Below are 19,034 nucleotides of genomic sequence, written 5' to 3'. Positions count from 1 at the left end.
ATGAGGGTACCGAGGACGTGTGCTGTGAGCATGTTGGAGGATCACGTGGAAAACTGCCTGCCCTCATCGGGCAAATACGCCCGACTCCGGGTTTTAAGCCAAAATGATAGTCCAAGGAGTACGACTATAGGTAGTGGTGGACACTGGAGTAGAGTTTGTTGTTTTGTCCACCTGACTCTACAAGGAGCTCGAACCCAACGTTCAAATTAAACAGCATGTTACCCTAGTACAGGCAGGGGATAATGCCAGGATAAGGGGATTCATTATTAGTCTTGTGGAGCTTCTCCTGGGAGAAAAGAATCATAATGTTGATGTGTATGTTGCCCCACTGCCGGATCAGATGTTGTTTGGCATTGGATTTCTGCATCAGTAGAAAGCTTGTTTGGACCTTGATCATAGCACTATGACCATGGGCAAGGAAACGGTTCCCATGACGTTCAGACGTCCCGGAAGAAACAGGATGTCTAATTACATTTAGGTATGGCTCTCTTCGTACCCTTTGTCTCAGTCATCATGTGTCCCCGTCATTTGGATAGGGAGTTGGAGGGCTTTGTAATTAGCCTGGATATCGCGCAACTCTTAGACGTAGTGGTGCTGCACACTTATGCTGCGGAGAGAATAGTGATGACCAGTATTATCAGCGCCTTAGAAGAGGAAGTGTCCATCCCGGGAAGCAGTGTGATTGGGTTAGTCTTGTAGGTCGATTCATGGGTACTAACGCCAGATTTAGTCAAGAATGTAAGCAGTGTGGCCGATCCACACACGGAGGCAGGGGCTAAAGTCATCATATTTATAGAGAAAGTTGATGCTACCCCCTTAGCTTGCCCTGGAACTTCGACAAATTCATAGGAACTCAGATCCCTTTCAGTTATGGGTGTGCACCCCAAGTCTTGTCCGGGCCCTCACTTGGGTAGGGTTATAATAGTCTCAGTCAGTTCCCCCTGAAGCATGTACCTGGACCTTTCCCCCCAGATCCCTCTCCGGCGTCCTCGGATAGTTCCTCCAAGGGGGCATGTAGTACCAGCCTTAATCATTGGTTGGGCCCGTTTCTTCGTCCTTTGGATGGAAACAGGGTGGGATGTAAGGGATCACCATGTTGTTTCAATAAGGGTATCGTAGTAAGTGGTTTTAGTTTTGAACAAGTTTCATAATAATACGATGTTTCATGTTTCAAATCAGCATTGATTCCAGGCCAATACACATATCTTCTAGCTCTTCTCAGCATAAAATTGAAATCATTGTGTGAGCTGTGTAGACGACGTTTAATGCATTGACGCTCACAATTACGATACATTTTCCTTTGGCAACAATTCCGTTGTATGTACTCAAATTGCCCCAGGAATCAAATTATAGCTGGCACATTTCCTTAACAGCACTCTTTCGGATTGGCGATCCTGACTGTATGGTTTTGATGTGAAGGTCTACATGTTTGGCTTTATTTTCTTTAATTTACATTAGTCTCGAGTCATTCAAGTTTCAGTTGACTTGAACCATCAATACATTTCGTCGATTTCAGTTGGTTAATTAAGGTATGTTCTTCTTAAACTATCTGCAATAACAAGTTCTCATTATTTTAGAATCTGATATCTTATCTGTTAAGTTTCGTTATTTTGTATCAGAGATTTTGAAAACGTTTTTTATAAGTTTCCGAAAAACAGTTTCCAAATTGTGTGATGGTTTACCACGGATCTGTCGTCCATAAGTATACTGACCAAATATCTGCGCACTGAAAAGGATTGCGAGAGCTTGTTCAAAATGTGTCAATGTTTGCTCTTATGTCGATAGTACCCTTGATGCATACTCAGTAGGCCTTCTACCTTGTATCAGAACCGCGCCTAGACCACCCCCGCTACTTTCTACATGTAACACAAGTTTCTCCTCAGGGTCAAAATGGGCTAAGACTGGACAGAAGTTGAATCATGTTTTGCTTCTTGGAAAAAGAAAACATCTTTAGCATTCAGTGGATCACAAGAATCCCGTGTCTTTTCGAGTTAGCTGCCGTATTGGTGCAAGAGTAGTAGATAATTGAAAAGAATTGTCTGACGCCTCATAATAAGTTTCGTCATTTCTAGTGAGCAGTAACTTTCTTAAGATCAGGTTTGATTCCCTTATTAGTGATATTATTGAATTCTTTGACCATCTTATCAGAGTTGAGGATGACGTATCGTTCATTGCAACACTTAATCACTCTTTGCAGTATCAAAGCATTGTCTCCTCAAGCATCCTCGTCAGTTTCACCTTGACCCACCAACATAATGTCATCAGCAATTGTTAACGTTCGATCAAAATCTTCACTTATTCTTTAATCACATTGCTGGATACAGAGTTCACATGGAAGGCAGTCTAATTTACCTTGATTTTTCATCAAGACGGACATGCCAGAAAACTTCTTTGGCTTCTAACTTGCTAAACTTCTTTTGGCATTGTTATACACACATCTATTGATTGGACGTATCGTAGTAAAGCGAACTATGTCTGACTGTCAGTCCGTCTATTTTCTATTTCCATTTTTCTATCACATGCCAAGATGAAACTTGCTATGATGATTGTTCGTGGGTCACTCTAGGCCATGTATTACGAATTGTGTACGAGTTTTGCCACTTTATTTGAAAATTAATTTTATATGGAGAGTACATAATTTGTCCAGCTAACTCCTCCTACAATTTTCAAACGAGGATCTTCTTACTACAGTGAATGTTTGCATGTGTTTGGACGATATGCATATGCAGGTGGAAATGCTTTTAATTTTCCTCAATTTTTTATAAAAAAAAATACACGACTTTAAACTTAGTCAATTTTAAGGAAATATTACAAAGTGAGTGAATGGTTTGTCGTTTTGACTCCTCTCACGGTTTTAAAGCTAGTGCGATTGTAGAGAACATGAAGTTGGGCGAATTGCAAGGAATTAAATTTTCTAATTTTCCCTCGTGTTTGAAATATTTACACATTTAGCGTGGTTAATTTTGTGGAAATATCTTCCACAGAGAACTTTTGGTTTTACATAATCTTATAAAGTAAGGACATTCTTCTTTTAAGAAATATTTTTATGGGCATTGAAAATGTGCATGTCAGAAGGATTTTGATATTCTACAATTATTGAGAAATTACACGGTATTTTACAATATCATAAAGTTGATGCATGATTTGTCCTTTTAACTTCTCTTTCTGTGACATATTGGTTAAATGGTTAAAAATATTTTGCTGACCAGAATTTGTAGTTTACTTCAACTTCAATCTTTCTTGGGTGACATTTTTGTTTTCCTCTTGACCCCATTGTATATTATATTTTCTATATCTGCTTCTCTCCGCAGTAGATAACGTTATCAATCTGAGATATATCCGTCTAGCTGGATGGTATCATTCGCACACAGATAGATTTCCACTTGACGTCTCCATTTTCGGATTTTTTCAGAAACATTTCCTTACTGTATATTTAGTACATGTTCAAGTGCTAAGATAGTATTCAGATGAATGATCTGCTCTTGTTGTTCTCCATCCATCGAGGATATTCAGGAAGCTGTGACGAACGGTCAATAAGGTGTATCCCTACATCAATTCAACTAAAGAATGATGCGAACTTGAGAGTTCGTAGCGGTTACTACCACCATGTTAACAATAGGAGCTTATAGTGTAGAAATTGCTTAGACAAAGAAAAAATAGTACCTAGAAGTGGATACCGCATATTTTCAATTTGATTGTACTATACACAAAACCAGTTTACCAAAAAAAAAAAAATAATAAGATTACAGAACGAAATAGTCAAAGGAATGAAGATGCATAACATACATTTTTTTTATTTAGATCAAAACCTTGTATGCAGATTAGACGCGCCAAGTAATGAATTTGTTTGCTATAATGAATAATGATATAATTAAATTGTTTTTGTCATACACAGATGGATGGCCTCCATACCGATTTCGCCAGTTCTACTTAGATGCATCAAACAGATCCGCGGACACCACTACAACCTTAACGTCACAGAAAAAAACACTGTTACAAGGACAACACAACCGCCCGGCCACGCCTCCAGCTGTGATTGACATCCCTTGTAAAGAAACAGCAAGATACGTCATCGTGGAGACCACATACGACGCCACCGAAGATGATCATCTTGAAAAGACTGGACTTGTGCTAGAGATTTGTGAAATAGAAGTTTATGGTAATGTCACAATGCGTTATCAGCAATCAATATAGAGGTTAAAATATCATATCATTATGCTACAGTGACACTATGATTATCATCACAGCAAATCACAGCGTATTACAAAAGGATTTCCATATCAGACAATTAAAAGCTTATATTTAAAAAGAAAGATAATACTAGAACCACATCTATTATTTTCCACACGTGCAATGAGAGGTTATACGAAATGCTTAATTGATTATGAAATACCCGGCATATCTTGGTAATTTGAATTACGTATGTCAATATTCACACCTGTGTCGCATTCAGTTTTTAATTAATTAAACATGGATCAAGTAATCTAGTTTTAAATCCTGCTTGAGTAAAACTCATATGAACAACACTCATATTCCACACCGAAGATGTAATTTACCTGATCTGAATTGTGGAGTAATCTTTTTCATTTAAAATAAGAATGGTCTGAAAAGAAGGGCCGAAACTTTAGTGAATTGCAGAAATTTCACCATAAAAAAGACAAATTGATCCAATATGTTACAATGTTCTTATCTAAACTTTGCAATAAGTAAATTTAATAGTATCCCTTGGAATCCAAAGGTCAATAAGAAATAACACTCCTTATGCCAAAAAAATGTGTGGGTATGCTACTATAAATTCACAGCTGCCTCAAACTTTTCGGCCACTGTGAGAGTATTCACTTTACATAACTTTAGGAAAGTCTTGATTCAACTATCTATTTGTGTAGTCCCCCATTTCTAAAGAAAGTAACTTAGATACTTAAGAAAGCACCGAATCAGCATTTAGACATTCCCTTGTCAATGTTTAGATTAACCTGAAGACTTGAGCTGAGCTAAATTACATGAAACAGGCGAGGACCAATTCTAAAAATGAAATATTTTCTTATAACCATAACATAAATATGCTCAGGTAAACCTGAGTTAAATACATGTTTAAAACAATTAAATAAAATAGTCTTCAGTTATATTGATAAAGTATCAATTGAAACTGAATCGATATTTGAAAAAAAAAGTCTTTTATTAAAATTGTAAATTAGATGATCCCACGTGAAGGTCTTTTTTTTGGTATTACGGCGAGCCAAAATGGTCTACTTAAAAACAAGTTAATATTACAGGTTTTTCAACAGTCGCGATTAAAGTCAGGATTTCGAAAATTCTATGTTCGTTATAATGATCTAGTTTGGCCATATAACCTACCATTGGGTCAAATGCTGTTTGATGTTTCATAGCGATTATTAGGCCATTCTGCACACACTAATTTTGGCAACGGGTAACTCCATTTACGTGATCAAGACTCACGGCGGGTTTGCCGGTTAACAGGGGATGCTTACTCCCTCTAGGCATCTGATTTCACATATGGTATGTCCAGGGTCCGTGTTTGCCCAACTCTCTTTTGGTATTCCTTATAGGAGTTTTGCAATTAATCACTGTTCGTTATTTTCGCCTTTCACTGATTAAATGCGCGACTATGGAAGCCATATTAAAATGCACTATAATTTGGGGGTAAAATTACACCTCAAATTCACAGGTATAATTATAACTGCTACGATTAAATATCGAAATATTATTACCCATATGACGACTGTTGCAGCTACCGTAAATCTCCCTCATGATAATTGCACGCGACGGCAGTTGAATTTGACATAACACTTTATTTTTGAAAAAAAAAACATCAAGAGGTCCTGTTTGTAAACAAAAGATCGTGTGAAAGCGGGTTACCAGTTGAATTTAACAATCAGGAACTATCAATTATGTGAACTCTAAAACAAACATAGTAAAATACCCCAAAATATCTCTCTAGAGGCTATATAAATTGAAAATAGACGGTACGAACACTAGTATTTATAACTTAAAACGTTTCCTATATCTTGAATATTAACTACTGGTCGATATTTAGAGAGGACTAGCGGAGTCAGTTTGGAAAAGTTTCATTTTATATATGCAATGATGTCAATCAATATGATATTATCAAAAAAGAAACTTTAAACCAATGTAAAGGTTAAAACAGTTTCAAATTATTTATCTTTAATAATACACAAATTCATTTGCCAGCTATAGATATCACGGGTAGGACAGTTTTATTCTAAGTCTTTCAAAATATTGTTCGATATTTATTCTACTCGAGCTCGTAAGAAAAAAGAAATATCGTTCATTAGTCGCATGTAGCTAAGCAGAAAACGATGGATCTTTTTAATTCCATTTTTAAGGTTGCAACGTAGGAACATATGGGGAATCATGTATACCATGTCGGAATTGTTCAACTTCTGACATCATTAGTGGAGCGTGTCGTAAGTATCAGAAAACTACCTTGTTTTGTATTTTAAAATGCATCTCAGATGCTTATTGTCTGCAAGTCAAACATTACATAAGCAATACATTTTCCCTCCCGGTCCCCCATTAATAAACGACTGTGCTTGATGCGCATGGAAATCTACATTTGATGTTGTTTGACCTTCAACTGTGACCCGATACATTGATACCAAGTCACCATGTTAACCAGTATCGAATTGATTTAATGTTTTGTTGTTCATACAGTTTTTATGAGGATTGAAATAGTAGACTTTGCACAAAATACGTGATGTAAATATTCAAACAATCCTTCAAATGGGACATAAAACAACACACCGATATAACACTTTTATCTGTATGTTAAATACTTATAAAGGACTTCAAAATACAACTTACTATTAATCATTTGAAGGCTGATTTCGAGTGTTACCCACAGCTGCAGAAAAGCGATGAATTTACAGCTGCCAACACATCATATTTCGCTCACCGACTACACAAACATACTCGTGCAATTAACACCTTTTTTTATGTATTTTCATTGATGTGTTCCATTTGTGATTATTGGTCTTAAATGTCAAATTAATGAAGTATGTTTTTTTTTTTTACAACATCAGCGATCGAGGCTACAACTGTTTCTATTCAGACGTCCTATCTTTTTATCCTTTCCGCATTTTCATCGAAACACAACCTTGATAAATAAAAACGTATAAAATAAAAAATAATTTCTTTAGAACTTTTCCATTAAACGTTACAAAATTCGAACTAGAGTTTGCCGCTCCGAAACTATACTGCAGGTTTCAAATGAATCCACGTAAGCATAACGGAAAAAGTCTGGACAACCAATATGGGACAGATCGACAGATGGACATATGGAGTAGAAAACTATAGCTCCCTTCAGTTTTACAAACCGGTAGGAGATCAATAATTCTAAAAAAAAAAAAAAGTGTGACTTCTCCGTGGCAGACATACACATAAACAGTCACAGGAAACGTTTATTTTTTTTCTACAACGCCCTACAGGCTAACTAATTATCACAGGATGGAGCTGTGTACTTCAGTCTACTGAAAGTCCACTGGCATATTTCTATCCTATGTATGAAAATAGTCATGTAGATCTAACATGTATTTCGGAAAACCATAATTCATTACATAAATTATTCAATACAGATTCTACATGCAATCCATCTAATGGATACTGTACCGAGGGCTGTATCACGGGGTATCACGGGGTACTGGGGAAATACGTGCAAGTCACAGTGTAACCAACACTGCATAGGAAACACGTGTGAACAAGGAAACGGAAAATGTACCATTGGGTGTGTTGACTTTCGTTATGGATACACATGTGAGCACCAGTGTGGCCCCCAGTGTAGTCCCCGGACTTGTGACAGGGTCACTGGAGCGTGTAGTGGATGTAACGCTGGGTATTACGGTCAATTTTGTAACAAAATGTGCAGTCCTCCGAATCACCGGATGTTTCTATGACGGCCATTGGTGCTGGAGTGAGAAGTTTTTTCCTTGTTCTCATAGCCGTGATTGTGGCAGTTTCCATGTTCAAGTTAGAAACACTAAATGTATTCATATGTATCCTACGTTTAGGAACATGCTTTTGTGCACAGGGTGAAGGGCTACTCCATTTACCTAGGGCTCACGGAGGGTGTGACCGGTCGACAGGGTATGCTTACTCCTCTAAGACACCTGATCCCATCACTGGTATACCCATGGGCCCGTGTTTGCCCACCTCTCTATTTTGAATTCTTTATAGGAACTATGAGATTAATAATAGTTCGTTATCGTCACCTTTACACAAAATTCCCTTGTGGGAAATTAATCATGTTTATCGCCATTCAGAAATTTCACCGCCTTTTATTTTAGATTTTAGATTATTTTAGATTGGCTTGCTTTGATATCTTGATATATCTTTGAACTTCTTCGTATCTAAATATTTTACTAGTGACGGCGTGCTTGTAATGATTATTCCTCGTAGGTTTACACGACAGAAGCATTCAGATTCGTCAACACAATCGTTATCCAATAATACCGAAAGTCAGAGGTCGTCAGGTAATGTTTTGATAGTAACAGGTGGGAAGGACACGTATATGTGAAGTTTGTACATTTATGGTCAACAAAATACAATGTTGCGTTCATAAACATCATAAGCATTTAATTAATTTCATTTCTACTATACAAGACCTTAAGGATTAATTCAGGGTAACAAAATAAAATACCTAAAAGGGAGAACAGTTTTACAGAAAAAGGTCACATTCTTATGTCAAGTTTCCTTAGTTATTTTCCGTCGTACATAATTATGATTTTTTTTAATATTTTCATTTTAAATCCTATAATTTATTGTTTACACTCTTAAAATTAATCTTTCAAGTTGAGATAAACAGCATTTTCCCCATTTAAGTACCGAATTTGGCATATATTTAGACCTTTGGGTCCTTCAAGGCAGGCTTGCCTCTGCGGTTTTGTTGTTGTTGATATTTTGATAAGTTACAATCTTAGAAATAGTTTACAATAGTATTTTAAGAACACCCCTACCTTTGTGACAAAATTCACGAAAATCTGACAGAAATTGTGGAAACTGTTTTTGAAAACCTGGTTCATATAAACTCGGGTATTACATGTGCTTAAAATTGCTCAGTAAGCTGCACCACTGGTAGTGTATGCTGTGATTATTTTTGTCATGGTTTGAATCCGCTTCACGCCACACCTTTATTTCAAGACTTGTTTTCATATCTTACACAATTATGTGCATATTTTCCTTCAAACATTTTGTATGAATGCATATCCACTTATTAAAAGAGAATGCAAACTGCATACAAACGCAGTTAATTGAAAGTATCATCGCCATGGTCAATTTATTCCAATAATTCATTCTGTAATTTTCAATGGATGTATATGTCTGAAGGAAAAAGGCATGCCATACAAGAATAGTTCACTTTCTCACTCAACGTTGACAGTTGCGATTCTTGTAGGAAAAAAAACCCACCTTTTTATACCCTTATCATCATAGTACACATATATTTCTCATTATATACTAATAGTCTATGAATGACCCACAGGAAATGGAATCCAGAAATTTCTGCTTCATGATTATTGTTTCCGCAAACCGGTCTGATTCTTTAACACGTGCAACCTTCCTCAACTTTGAAAGTATCCGAATTAAAGACCCTTGAATATCACATTTAATGTCGGCCTTTGGAGATGGAACAATCACTACATGTTTTAACGATATACATGTAGTACTATATCTGTATGTAAGTCTTCGGATCTTTATGCTTATAATTCAAATACATATATCATGCATCCGTGACATGATTTATTGCTGCCAGAAATAAATGTCTTGTACAATAAATGTATATCGAGTAAGTAGTTAACCCGAAAGTAATTAAGACCGGATATATACCATTACAAAATCATCACTAATGATATATCATAGAAAACGCAAAATGTGTAAAAAATAAATAAATAAATAAATGCATGCATCATGCTAGTACATCGTTCTAAAAGAGTTTATTAAGAGTGTAGGTCTATGTCCACATACTAAAGGCATTGAAATACAATCAATTACATTTACTCAGCCTTGGGTGACCATCCACAAGAATTGTGGGTAAGCTTTTTGTTTGTGGGTGATTTTTTGTGAAGACGAAAACCAGACTCGGACTAATAGTATTTTCTTCTTCTTTTGTTTTCCTGAGTTGATCCTTTGCCTAATTATTTGTCAACGTGTTTATAAGATGGTGTTAGTGCAATTGTCGTTGGAAGGAATCCAGCGATGTACAGCTGAAATTATCGTATAGTATCATATTCCACTTAGATATACTGCTGACTAAATATCGCGATTTCCAGATTTGAATAATGGAATATCCTCCCTTTATAATTCCGATGTTTGTTTGTTTATTTATTTTTTTTTTTTAGATAGAAACGAATTGTACACAGACATTACCTCTGTGTTTGTTTCATTTTGAGGACCTGGAAGAGGAACCCCAGAGTGAAAACCCGGAAGAAGCCGTCTACTATAATAATTTGTCAGTAGCCAAGGACATAGCTGTAAAAGATCTTCTAAATGTTAGAAAAGGAAGCGAGCGAAAGCGCCGGGTTTATGAAGGAATTTAAGGTACGGTAATATTCTATGAGTACGTACATTTTCAAGACCGTTAGAGAATGCGTTCGTGATAAATAAACTGCATTATAGACATTTGATATAATGCCTTAACGTGCCATAGCATCAGTGCACTTTCTATCGTAACGATATTAGGAGTTGTGTATGTTAAACACTCTCCAGTTACGGCACCCATATATTCCCTTCGTTCTTTCCTTTGTAGTCGATTCCGTATGGTGAAAGGTTTCCCTGTAATACGGCGAAAATAGAAGAAACAAGCTGAAAACAGATTCAAATCAACTTTCCCATGTAATATTAAGGATATAAACCTACTTATCATGTCCCCTCCTTAAGGATTTGGCTTGATGAATTTCACCATGTCAACTGTATTTCTATTTATGTATATGATCATTCGAGAGTTCTGTTAGAACCTGATGACGGATTCCTTTCAGATTACATAAATGAAAATCACATTGAGGTGTGTATATAAAACCCATGTTTGCAACAATTTTGAAATCTACGGCCTGAGGATTTTAAAATTAAAACGTTTGCGTTAAATTTTTAACTTTGTGTGTTGTTTATTTCCACATTGTGGATCGGCTCTTGGCGCGAATAGATATGTTTTTATTCCCTCCGCTTTTGACATTGATTAGTAGACCTCAGGACTAGAAACGTGTGGTATGCGGTGTTAGGGCATTTGTAGATTTAGTGTGGTTGTGGTACTGGGATGATTTGTATGTAGTTTTTTGTAGTTTTGTTGATATTCTCTGTTAGTGATGGCCAGGTTGTGTGGTTGTTTTCGTTTGTCCTGAGTAAAGAACGGGTTACCTCGGAGGTTTGAAGGTCTGGTTGTTCGTGTTGTTGGTCATTTAAGTGCTTTGTATAATTATTTTTGCATTTGGCTTTATATATATATATATATATATATATATATATATATATATATATATATGTTTGTGTTTGAGAGAGAGGGGGTCCTTTATTAATGCATTATGTGTATTTATTTATAGAACATGGATGGTAGACGTGAATAAAAGGTGAAGATAACGAACAGTGATCAATCTCATAACTCCTAGAAGCAATACAAAATAGATAGTTGGGCAAACACGGACCCCTGGACACACCAGAGGTGGGATCAGGTGCCTAGGAGGAGTAAGCATCCCCTGTTGACCGGTCACACCCCATATCCTGATCATCCTAAACGGAGTTATCCGCAGTCAAAATCAGTGTGCCAAGAACGGCTTAACAATCGGTATGAAACACGTCAGACAGCATTTGACCCAATGCGAGGTTGTATTGACGAACTAGATCGTTATAACGACCATAGAATTTGCGAAATGCTGACTTCAATCGAGACTGTTGAAATCCCTGTACCATCAATTTGTTTGTCAGTAGCTTACCTCGATTTAAAAACTGACTATACCCAGAACAAGCTCTTGCATATCGAATCAGTTAAGATATATAAACACCATATGCAGGTGATAATGGAATATATTGCCTGTCAAGGTGAGTATTGCTCTCATATAGTTATGATATATGAATAGTTGTTAAAATATCTACCCTCAAGTGGTGAGGTCATGATTAATGAGCTCTCTATACGTATTGAACAAAAAATCAAAATATAAACTGCCTTCACACGCGATGTCTTATTTTAGGATTATTAGCACTGCTAAACAAATAGTATGTTATTTTATGTAGGTCCAAGAGAAAACACTTTTGTAGTCCACTGGTGGATGGTCTGGCAGGAACACGTTAAATATATCGCGATGTTGACCAACCTCATAGAGGGACGAAAGGTTTGCAGATAAGATCTGCACACGTCTAGCAGTTCAAACTTTCAAAATATAATCCTGACCATAATATATACACTCGATCACCGTATAGATAACCACCGCTAGACCACACTGACAGGATAATGGAGACTTGTTAAAGATTTCAACATTTATGATTTATTTTGGTGACTGTGTATACTCATGAAATAAAATACCGTTTGAAAATTTCTTGCTACAAACAAATTTTCCCTTAATATGATGAAAATAGAAACTGAATTAATTTTGTTTATATGTAAGATGAATGCAATTTACTGTTTGGAATGTAATGTGCTCCCATGATTTCACAATTAAGCCTTAACTGTTTAGAAAATTTGTATAGAGTTTTATGGGAAGGGTTGATGTATTTCAACTCTTTGAACAGCATAGAAAATTTACAAGTCGCTTAATTTTTCGGGCATTTTCTATTTTTTCTTATTACAAGTAAGTTCGGCCAAAAATGTGTATCATTCCATGTATCAGTTTATTCTTGTTTGTACTAATTGTTCCTGATACACTATAGCACATTATAATTTTAAGGAAAAGAAGTTACTGTCCTTTAAATGTCGATGAAAAAAATCGGGAAAGTCATGGCCACTCATCTAATATTTACATAGGAGGCTCTATAATATGTCTGTTGCGTAAACCAGAAGATGTTTTTTTAATTTATTTAAGCGTATGATATACTTGTGATCTTCCATATAAAGGTGAAGTGTCATCAGTACTGGCCAAGTGAAGGACATGAACTCGATGTCAATCCATTTTCCGTCACGTTGCTGGAAGAGAAAGTATATGCCTGTTATATTATCAGAAAAATGATAGTGAGCAAGAAAAAAGTATGTATGGATTTAAAAAAAAAGCACACGCAATTTAATTTTGATTGATTTATTGTTTGTATTTAAAATTTACCATGCGATGAAATATTGATCACTTCTCTAGGTCACAGGGTCAAGGATGGTTGTACAATTTCACTATACAAGATGGCCAGATCACAGGACACCTAATCCGTTGAACATTGTCACATTCCATCACCACTTCCGACACAAAATGAAATCATCTCAAGATCCCATTCTTGTGCATTGCAGGTAAAAACAACCCTAATTGGTAGAACATTTTGACGTACATGTACCACATTTACATATGTCTTACATGTGTATTTGTGATGTTTCCACCTTCATAATTTTCAAAATCAATGAACCTTTTTGAATCCCAACCAATATTTGAAAACATGAAAACATATCAAATTTTCTACATTATTGCCATGGAGAACTACTATAATCACACAAAATACGGCTATCCATTCATAAGAAATCATTCCTTTAGAATTCAATATGTCCTATTTGTATTGATTTCCACAATTTTTACGAATCTTTCATAAGAAATTAATTTAGATTTTTAATGATTTTTTTTTAAATTTTTTGTTGTTATAGTGCAGGGATAGGTCGAACTGGGACGTTCATTGCACTTGATGTTCTGTCCAGATACGGAGATACCCACCACAGGGCCAATGTAGTGGGGTTTGTCAAGGTAATGCGGAAAGACAGGATGACTATGATTCAAAACGCCGTACGTATTACCTTCTATGATATCATTCATAGATGTAGGTGATTTGATTTGTGTCATAGGAATCAAAATAAAATCTTCACCAATGAATTGTGATTTGATTCTATATTTTTTTTATTTGCTGTTTTTATATAAAGTTTCACATTTTCATTTCAACCGGCTACGGTAGACTAATAAAAGAGTGTTCCCTTTGCAACGGGGAGGTTTGGTAATATAAAATTAAAAGCGAGTAATTTAATTTCACGAGTGATGTTAGAATTCACGCGATAATAAATTCCTCGCGTATATTTAGGAATTTACGTTTTCTATTCTGATTTTATCAAATACATTTACATTGCAATTTTACGCTACAGGGGATAAATGTATATCATTATTGAGACAAAGACCACATGAAAATTAATTGCTCTCTGATTATGAATATGATTATATTTAGAGACTAGAGCAAAGCTCGTTGCAAAGCAACGAGAGGTCTTCCGTCGGAGCTGTGTGACATAAAAACCTTGAACTTGACCATATGTCTTTGGGTCAGGCCCTAAAGCAGCCTCAGTTAACATGAAAATCTGTTGTAAGTATGAAATCTAAATGTTTCTTCATTACTTGATATGGTCAGGACAGGGTTTGTATTTTCTAAAAAGTGAACTTGACACTGTGACCATGGGTCAAGGCCAGGACATATTCTTTGATCATATGGATTATTTTTTATCAGTATTGATTAAAAAAAATTGTCATTAGTAAGATATATTAAGACTCTAATCAATTTTTAATTTTTAGACCTTTAGAAATGGTGCAAATGACCTTACATCAAGAATATTCATGTTATGGTCATTAATAATCTTTATGTGAAGAATGAGCTTACGGTGTATTTTAAAAATTAAATGACATTTGATACAGGAACCGTACATGAGTATGTGTGTGTGGGATCTAACTTTCGCCTTCTTTCCCTCTTGGTATGTTATACGTAACATGCCCCCGGGAAAATTATTTGAAATACTTCTCCAGTGATTTTACAAAAGACGAATACAAGTTAAGTTTTTAGAAAGAAAATGATCAACTGTGACAGGAAGATAAGTACTGTAACGATATAAGTAGTTTGGCTACGCTGGCGATTCTGACTTCTCGTATGTAATTATGAAATAGTTTGAGAATTTAATATATATCATTGAAATGAAGCTATAAAGGTGTACTATAAATTTTTATCGTTAGGTGTTTAATAAATTTATACTACTCAAGTACATGCGTGTATGATGCAATGTGAATATAACGAACAGTGATCAATCTCATAACTCGTACAAGCAATACAAAATAGATAGTTGGGCAAACACGGATCCCTGGACACACCAGAGGTGGGATCAGGTGCCGAGGAGGAGTAAGCATCCCCTGTCGACCGGTCACACCCGCCGTGAGCCCCATATCCCGATCATGTAAACGGAGTTATCCGCAGTCAAAATCAGTGTGCCAAGAACGGCTTAACAATCGGTATGAAACACGTCAGACAGCATTTGACCCAATACGAGGTTGTATTGACGAACTAGATCGTTATAACGACCATAAAGTTTGCGAAATGCTGACTTCAATCGAGACTGTTGAAATCCCTGTACCATCAACTTGTTTGTCAGTAGCTTACCTTGATTTAAAAACTGATTATACCCAGAACAAGCTCTTGCATATCGAATCAGTTGAGATATATAAACACCATATGCAGGTGATAATGGAATATTGCTACATAAATGTGGGAAGTTGACGATGGAGAAGCTGAAATAATCCCGTTTGTCATACAGTTGAGTTGTTAGTTTGCCGTTAATGTCTACTTTCAATAAAATATCTAAGTATGAAGCAGAAGTGGACGACTCTGTGGTGTCCTTTATTTCGAGCTCACAGGGATATATCAAATGGACATATGAATGAAAGCTATCATTGCTAATAGACAAAACATTCATCGATATATCTAAAAGTCGAATTGAAGGTCACAGCGAGAGATTTTTTCTTCTCACGTAAAAGTTTTTGAATAAATTCTGCTTCATATGAATATAAAAACAGGTCAGTTAACATAGGAGCACAGTTCGTGTCCATGGGCATTCCAACAGATCATTCCACGAATCAGTCTTTTGAGGCGCGCATGTATGTGGGATTAAATTCTTTCTGCATTTAGCTTTTCAGTCCGAATAATGAAGAACAAATTACTATTTAAATTTATGGCTCAGGACATACAATAAAGGTTTATAGCTGTTACCAATATTTTATCATACAACAAAATTATGATAGCATAATATTCAGACTGAAGAAAATAATTCATCGAGTTTGAATTATTTATACATACAAATCAAATAAATTGCTCTCAAATCTTGAATATCTTATTAAACTTTAACATCTGTCTGCGTAAATATATGTAGGTATATTATGTACACAGTGCGCACAGAAGTCGCGTATGAATTTAACGCCAGGGGCACGTGCCGAAGTTACATAATTTGGACCAGGAGTTCTGAACCAATGTTTAATCAAAGTCATTGTTTTTAAACAATAAAACAACAAATCATTTGAAATGAGACTGGTCGACCATGGGTTTCTGAATATTCTATACGCATGTTTAGATTTGGTTTAATCATGATTATAAACTATTGATTTCAAAACATGTTCAGAAATAATTTGTTATGTTTGTAAAATGTATCCATTTTCTTTTTCACAACGAAGAATTTGAGTAAAGCTTGTGTGTTCAGTTAAAGTAGTGTGAAATCACAGATCGCTAGTCCAGCAGCGATGAATCTCCGATATTAAACACACATTCAATTAGACATGATTGAGAAACGAACTGTATATCAAATTGCAGATTTTTAAAATTAATGCCTGACTCAATGCTCTAACCACGGACGTATAAACAAGTATATACATCCCCGGAAAGACCGAATTATTCGAAAAATCCAATATGATAAAAAACATAACATTCTGTGTTATATTTAGGACGACAATGTTTACTTTGTGTACATGACCTGGTTCACACGCGATGGTTCCTCGAGGCGGTTACGTAATTGTAAAGAAAAAAATGACTGAGTTATTCTATGCTTGAAGGTTTGTTTCTTCAATTAAATATATCGTTGTTTTAATAACAAACGTAGAAGAGATAACCTTTTCCTCTTGTTTTTTTCTTTGGAACGATTGTTTATATTAAAGCTACTAAATAATAATAAAAAAAAAGTTGTCGATATATGATTTTTAAAGGAACCATAGATCACGTTAAAACCTTATTTTAAAAGAATATTAGCATTTCATGAAGTGATATTTATCAATTAAACCAAGTTTATTTAAGCTATACGCATATTTCCCCCCCTTTCACCTACCTAATGATACAATTACCTGTTTGCGGGTCAAGCTTTTTACTCATATATAACACAATACTCGAGCAAAATATTATGTTTATGAGATTAATAGGATGTTAAAGAACAACTTTTCCAGCGAAAGCCATATCGAAATATTGACTGTTTTTGAGTTATAAAGCGAAAACTGTGAAGATCCCCAGATCCCTAATTTAAGGGACCAGCCCCTTTTTAGGGATAACAAAAGAAAGCTCTTAACATTTTGCACAACTTTTGTTCTACACGTCTTAACAAAATATTTTTAGTTTAAAAGATACAAAGGAAAATAGGTGTAATTTTTTTGCTCCTTTAGGCGTCCTAATTTTTTAACCCTGTCAACCACCATTTCGAACGCTGCAATAAAAAAAAAAAACGATGTGCACAACTACAATGCTCCTACTTTTCATTTTCAATGCATTTTCTGCTCAAGCTTATACAGTCTCGGAGCCTTTGTCTGGAAGCCAAAGCCCCTAAAATTTCATACAAAGGGAAATAACTCGTGAACAGAAGGGAATTTCTGAAATACAGTATATGATTTTAAAATTGTTTTGTAAAGTTCATAAACCCTGAAAATTTGAGCAAAGTCCATGCAGAAATGAGCGAGATATGAAGCTTCAAAGTTAGCGTGTAAGAAAAACAAAAGAATAATAAGAATAATCTTAACCATCACAATCAGTAGACGGTCTTCCGTTGTTACGGAAGACCTTAATGAGAATCATGGGTTCTGCGTTACAGCAGGCGTTGGCACGTTAAAGAACCCTCACTGTTACGACCTCGAGTGCTAGACTTGAACAATTATGAGTGGATTATTCTCGACGGGATATAAAACAAACAACTATCTTTGAGTTGATGTTTGAATTGAAAATGAATAAATATATATAACAAATATCTTGTGCGATCACATTTATGTTTGGAACAAATAAAACTTTATACACTTTAAATTTGATTCGCTCGCTACATGTACTTTATCATTATCCATTCGTACCACTTCTTCAGCTTATTGTATCTCAATGGAAGATTGTACGATATTCAAGATTTAAAAAAAAATAATACTACTTCTAGTACATGTGTTTTGGAATAGTGACTCGTAAATTTGTACATGCGTCGTTCCGCGGCTAAAGTCACCTTCACTTAGAATATCTGTTTTGAAGATTTCATGAAATCATTTTTATTTCTAACGCATTGATCAGTTTATAAACGGATACCTGTAAAGTGCGAAACGAAATCGAAACGAAACGAAATCTACCGAAACGAAACGAAATCTACCGAAACGAAACCCAACGAAACGAAACCTACCGAAACGAAACGAAACAGATTGTATGATCGAACTCTTTTAATTATAATAATTGAAAATGGTATCTTAGGCCCCTGTTAAAGTTTACACATATGAATAAAATTCGCCTCCCATTTGATGTAGGCTTTCGGCTTGACTGATACAAAGTTTTAAGAGTTGGAAAGGGAGGGGGGGGGGGGTAGGCACAAAGTACATAAATACCATGTGCAATTAGCTTCGGATCCATACATTTCAGAACGGAAGGTTACAGTCTCACAGGTCAGAGGTCTGGGGAAACACACTAAACGAGGGATGGCGTCGTCGGCATTGAATCCGATTTGGGGCATAAATACATACTTCAGTATTTTTTGCTCTAAAGACAAATATATGTATACATGTGGATATTGTGTATTTGTATGTAGTATATCAAACGGTGGATTCTGAATATGTCCTCCCGTTCTCTTTGTAATTTCTGCTTAAAATTCCCTT

General features: G+C 35.6%; 1 pseudogene; it reads left to right on the top strand.

The window, feature by feature from the left end:
* LOC125656506 (tyrosine-protein phosphatase non-receptor type 2-like) lies at window positions 1–14,267 on the top strand (annotated as a pseudogene).
* Window positions 14,268–19,034: the final 4,767 nt, after the last annotated feature.

The sequence above is a fragment of the Ostrea edulis genome, chromosome 8 (genome assembly GCF_947568905.1).
Source record: "Ostrea edulis chromosome 8, xbOstEdul1.1, whole genome shotgun sequence".
Lineage (NCBI taxonomy): Eukaryota > Metazoa > Mollusca > Bivalvia > Ostreida > Ostreidae > Ostrea > Ostrea edulis.
Note: the sequence above shows the minus strand (reverse complement) of the source record. Positions and strands in the feature narration are given on the sequence as shown.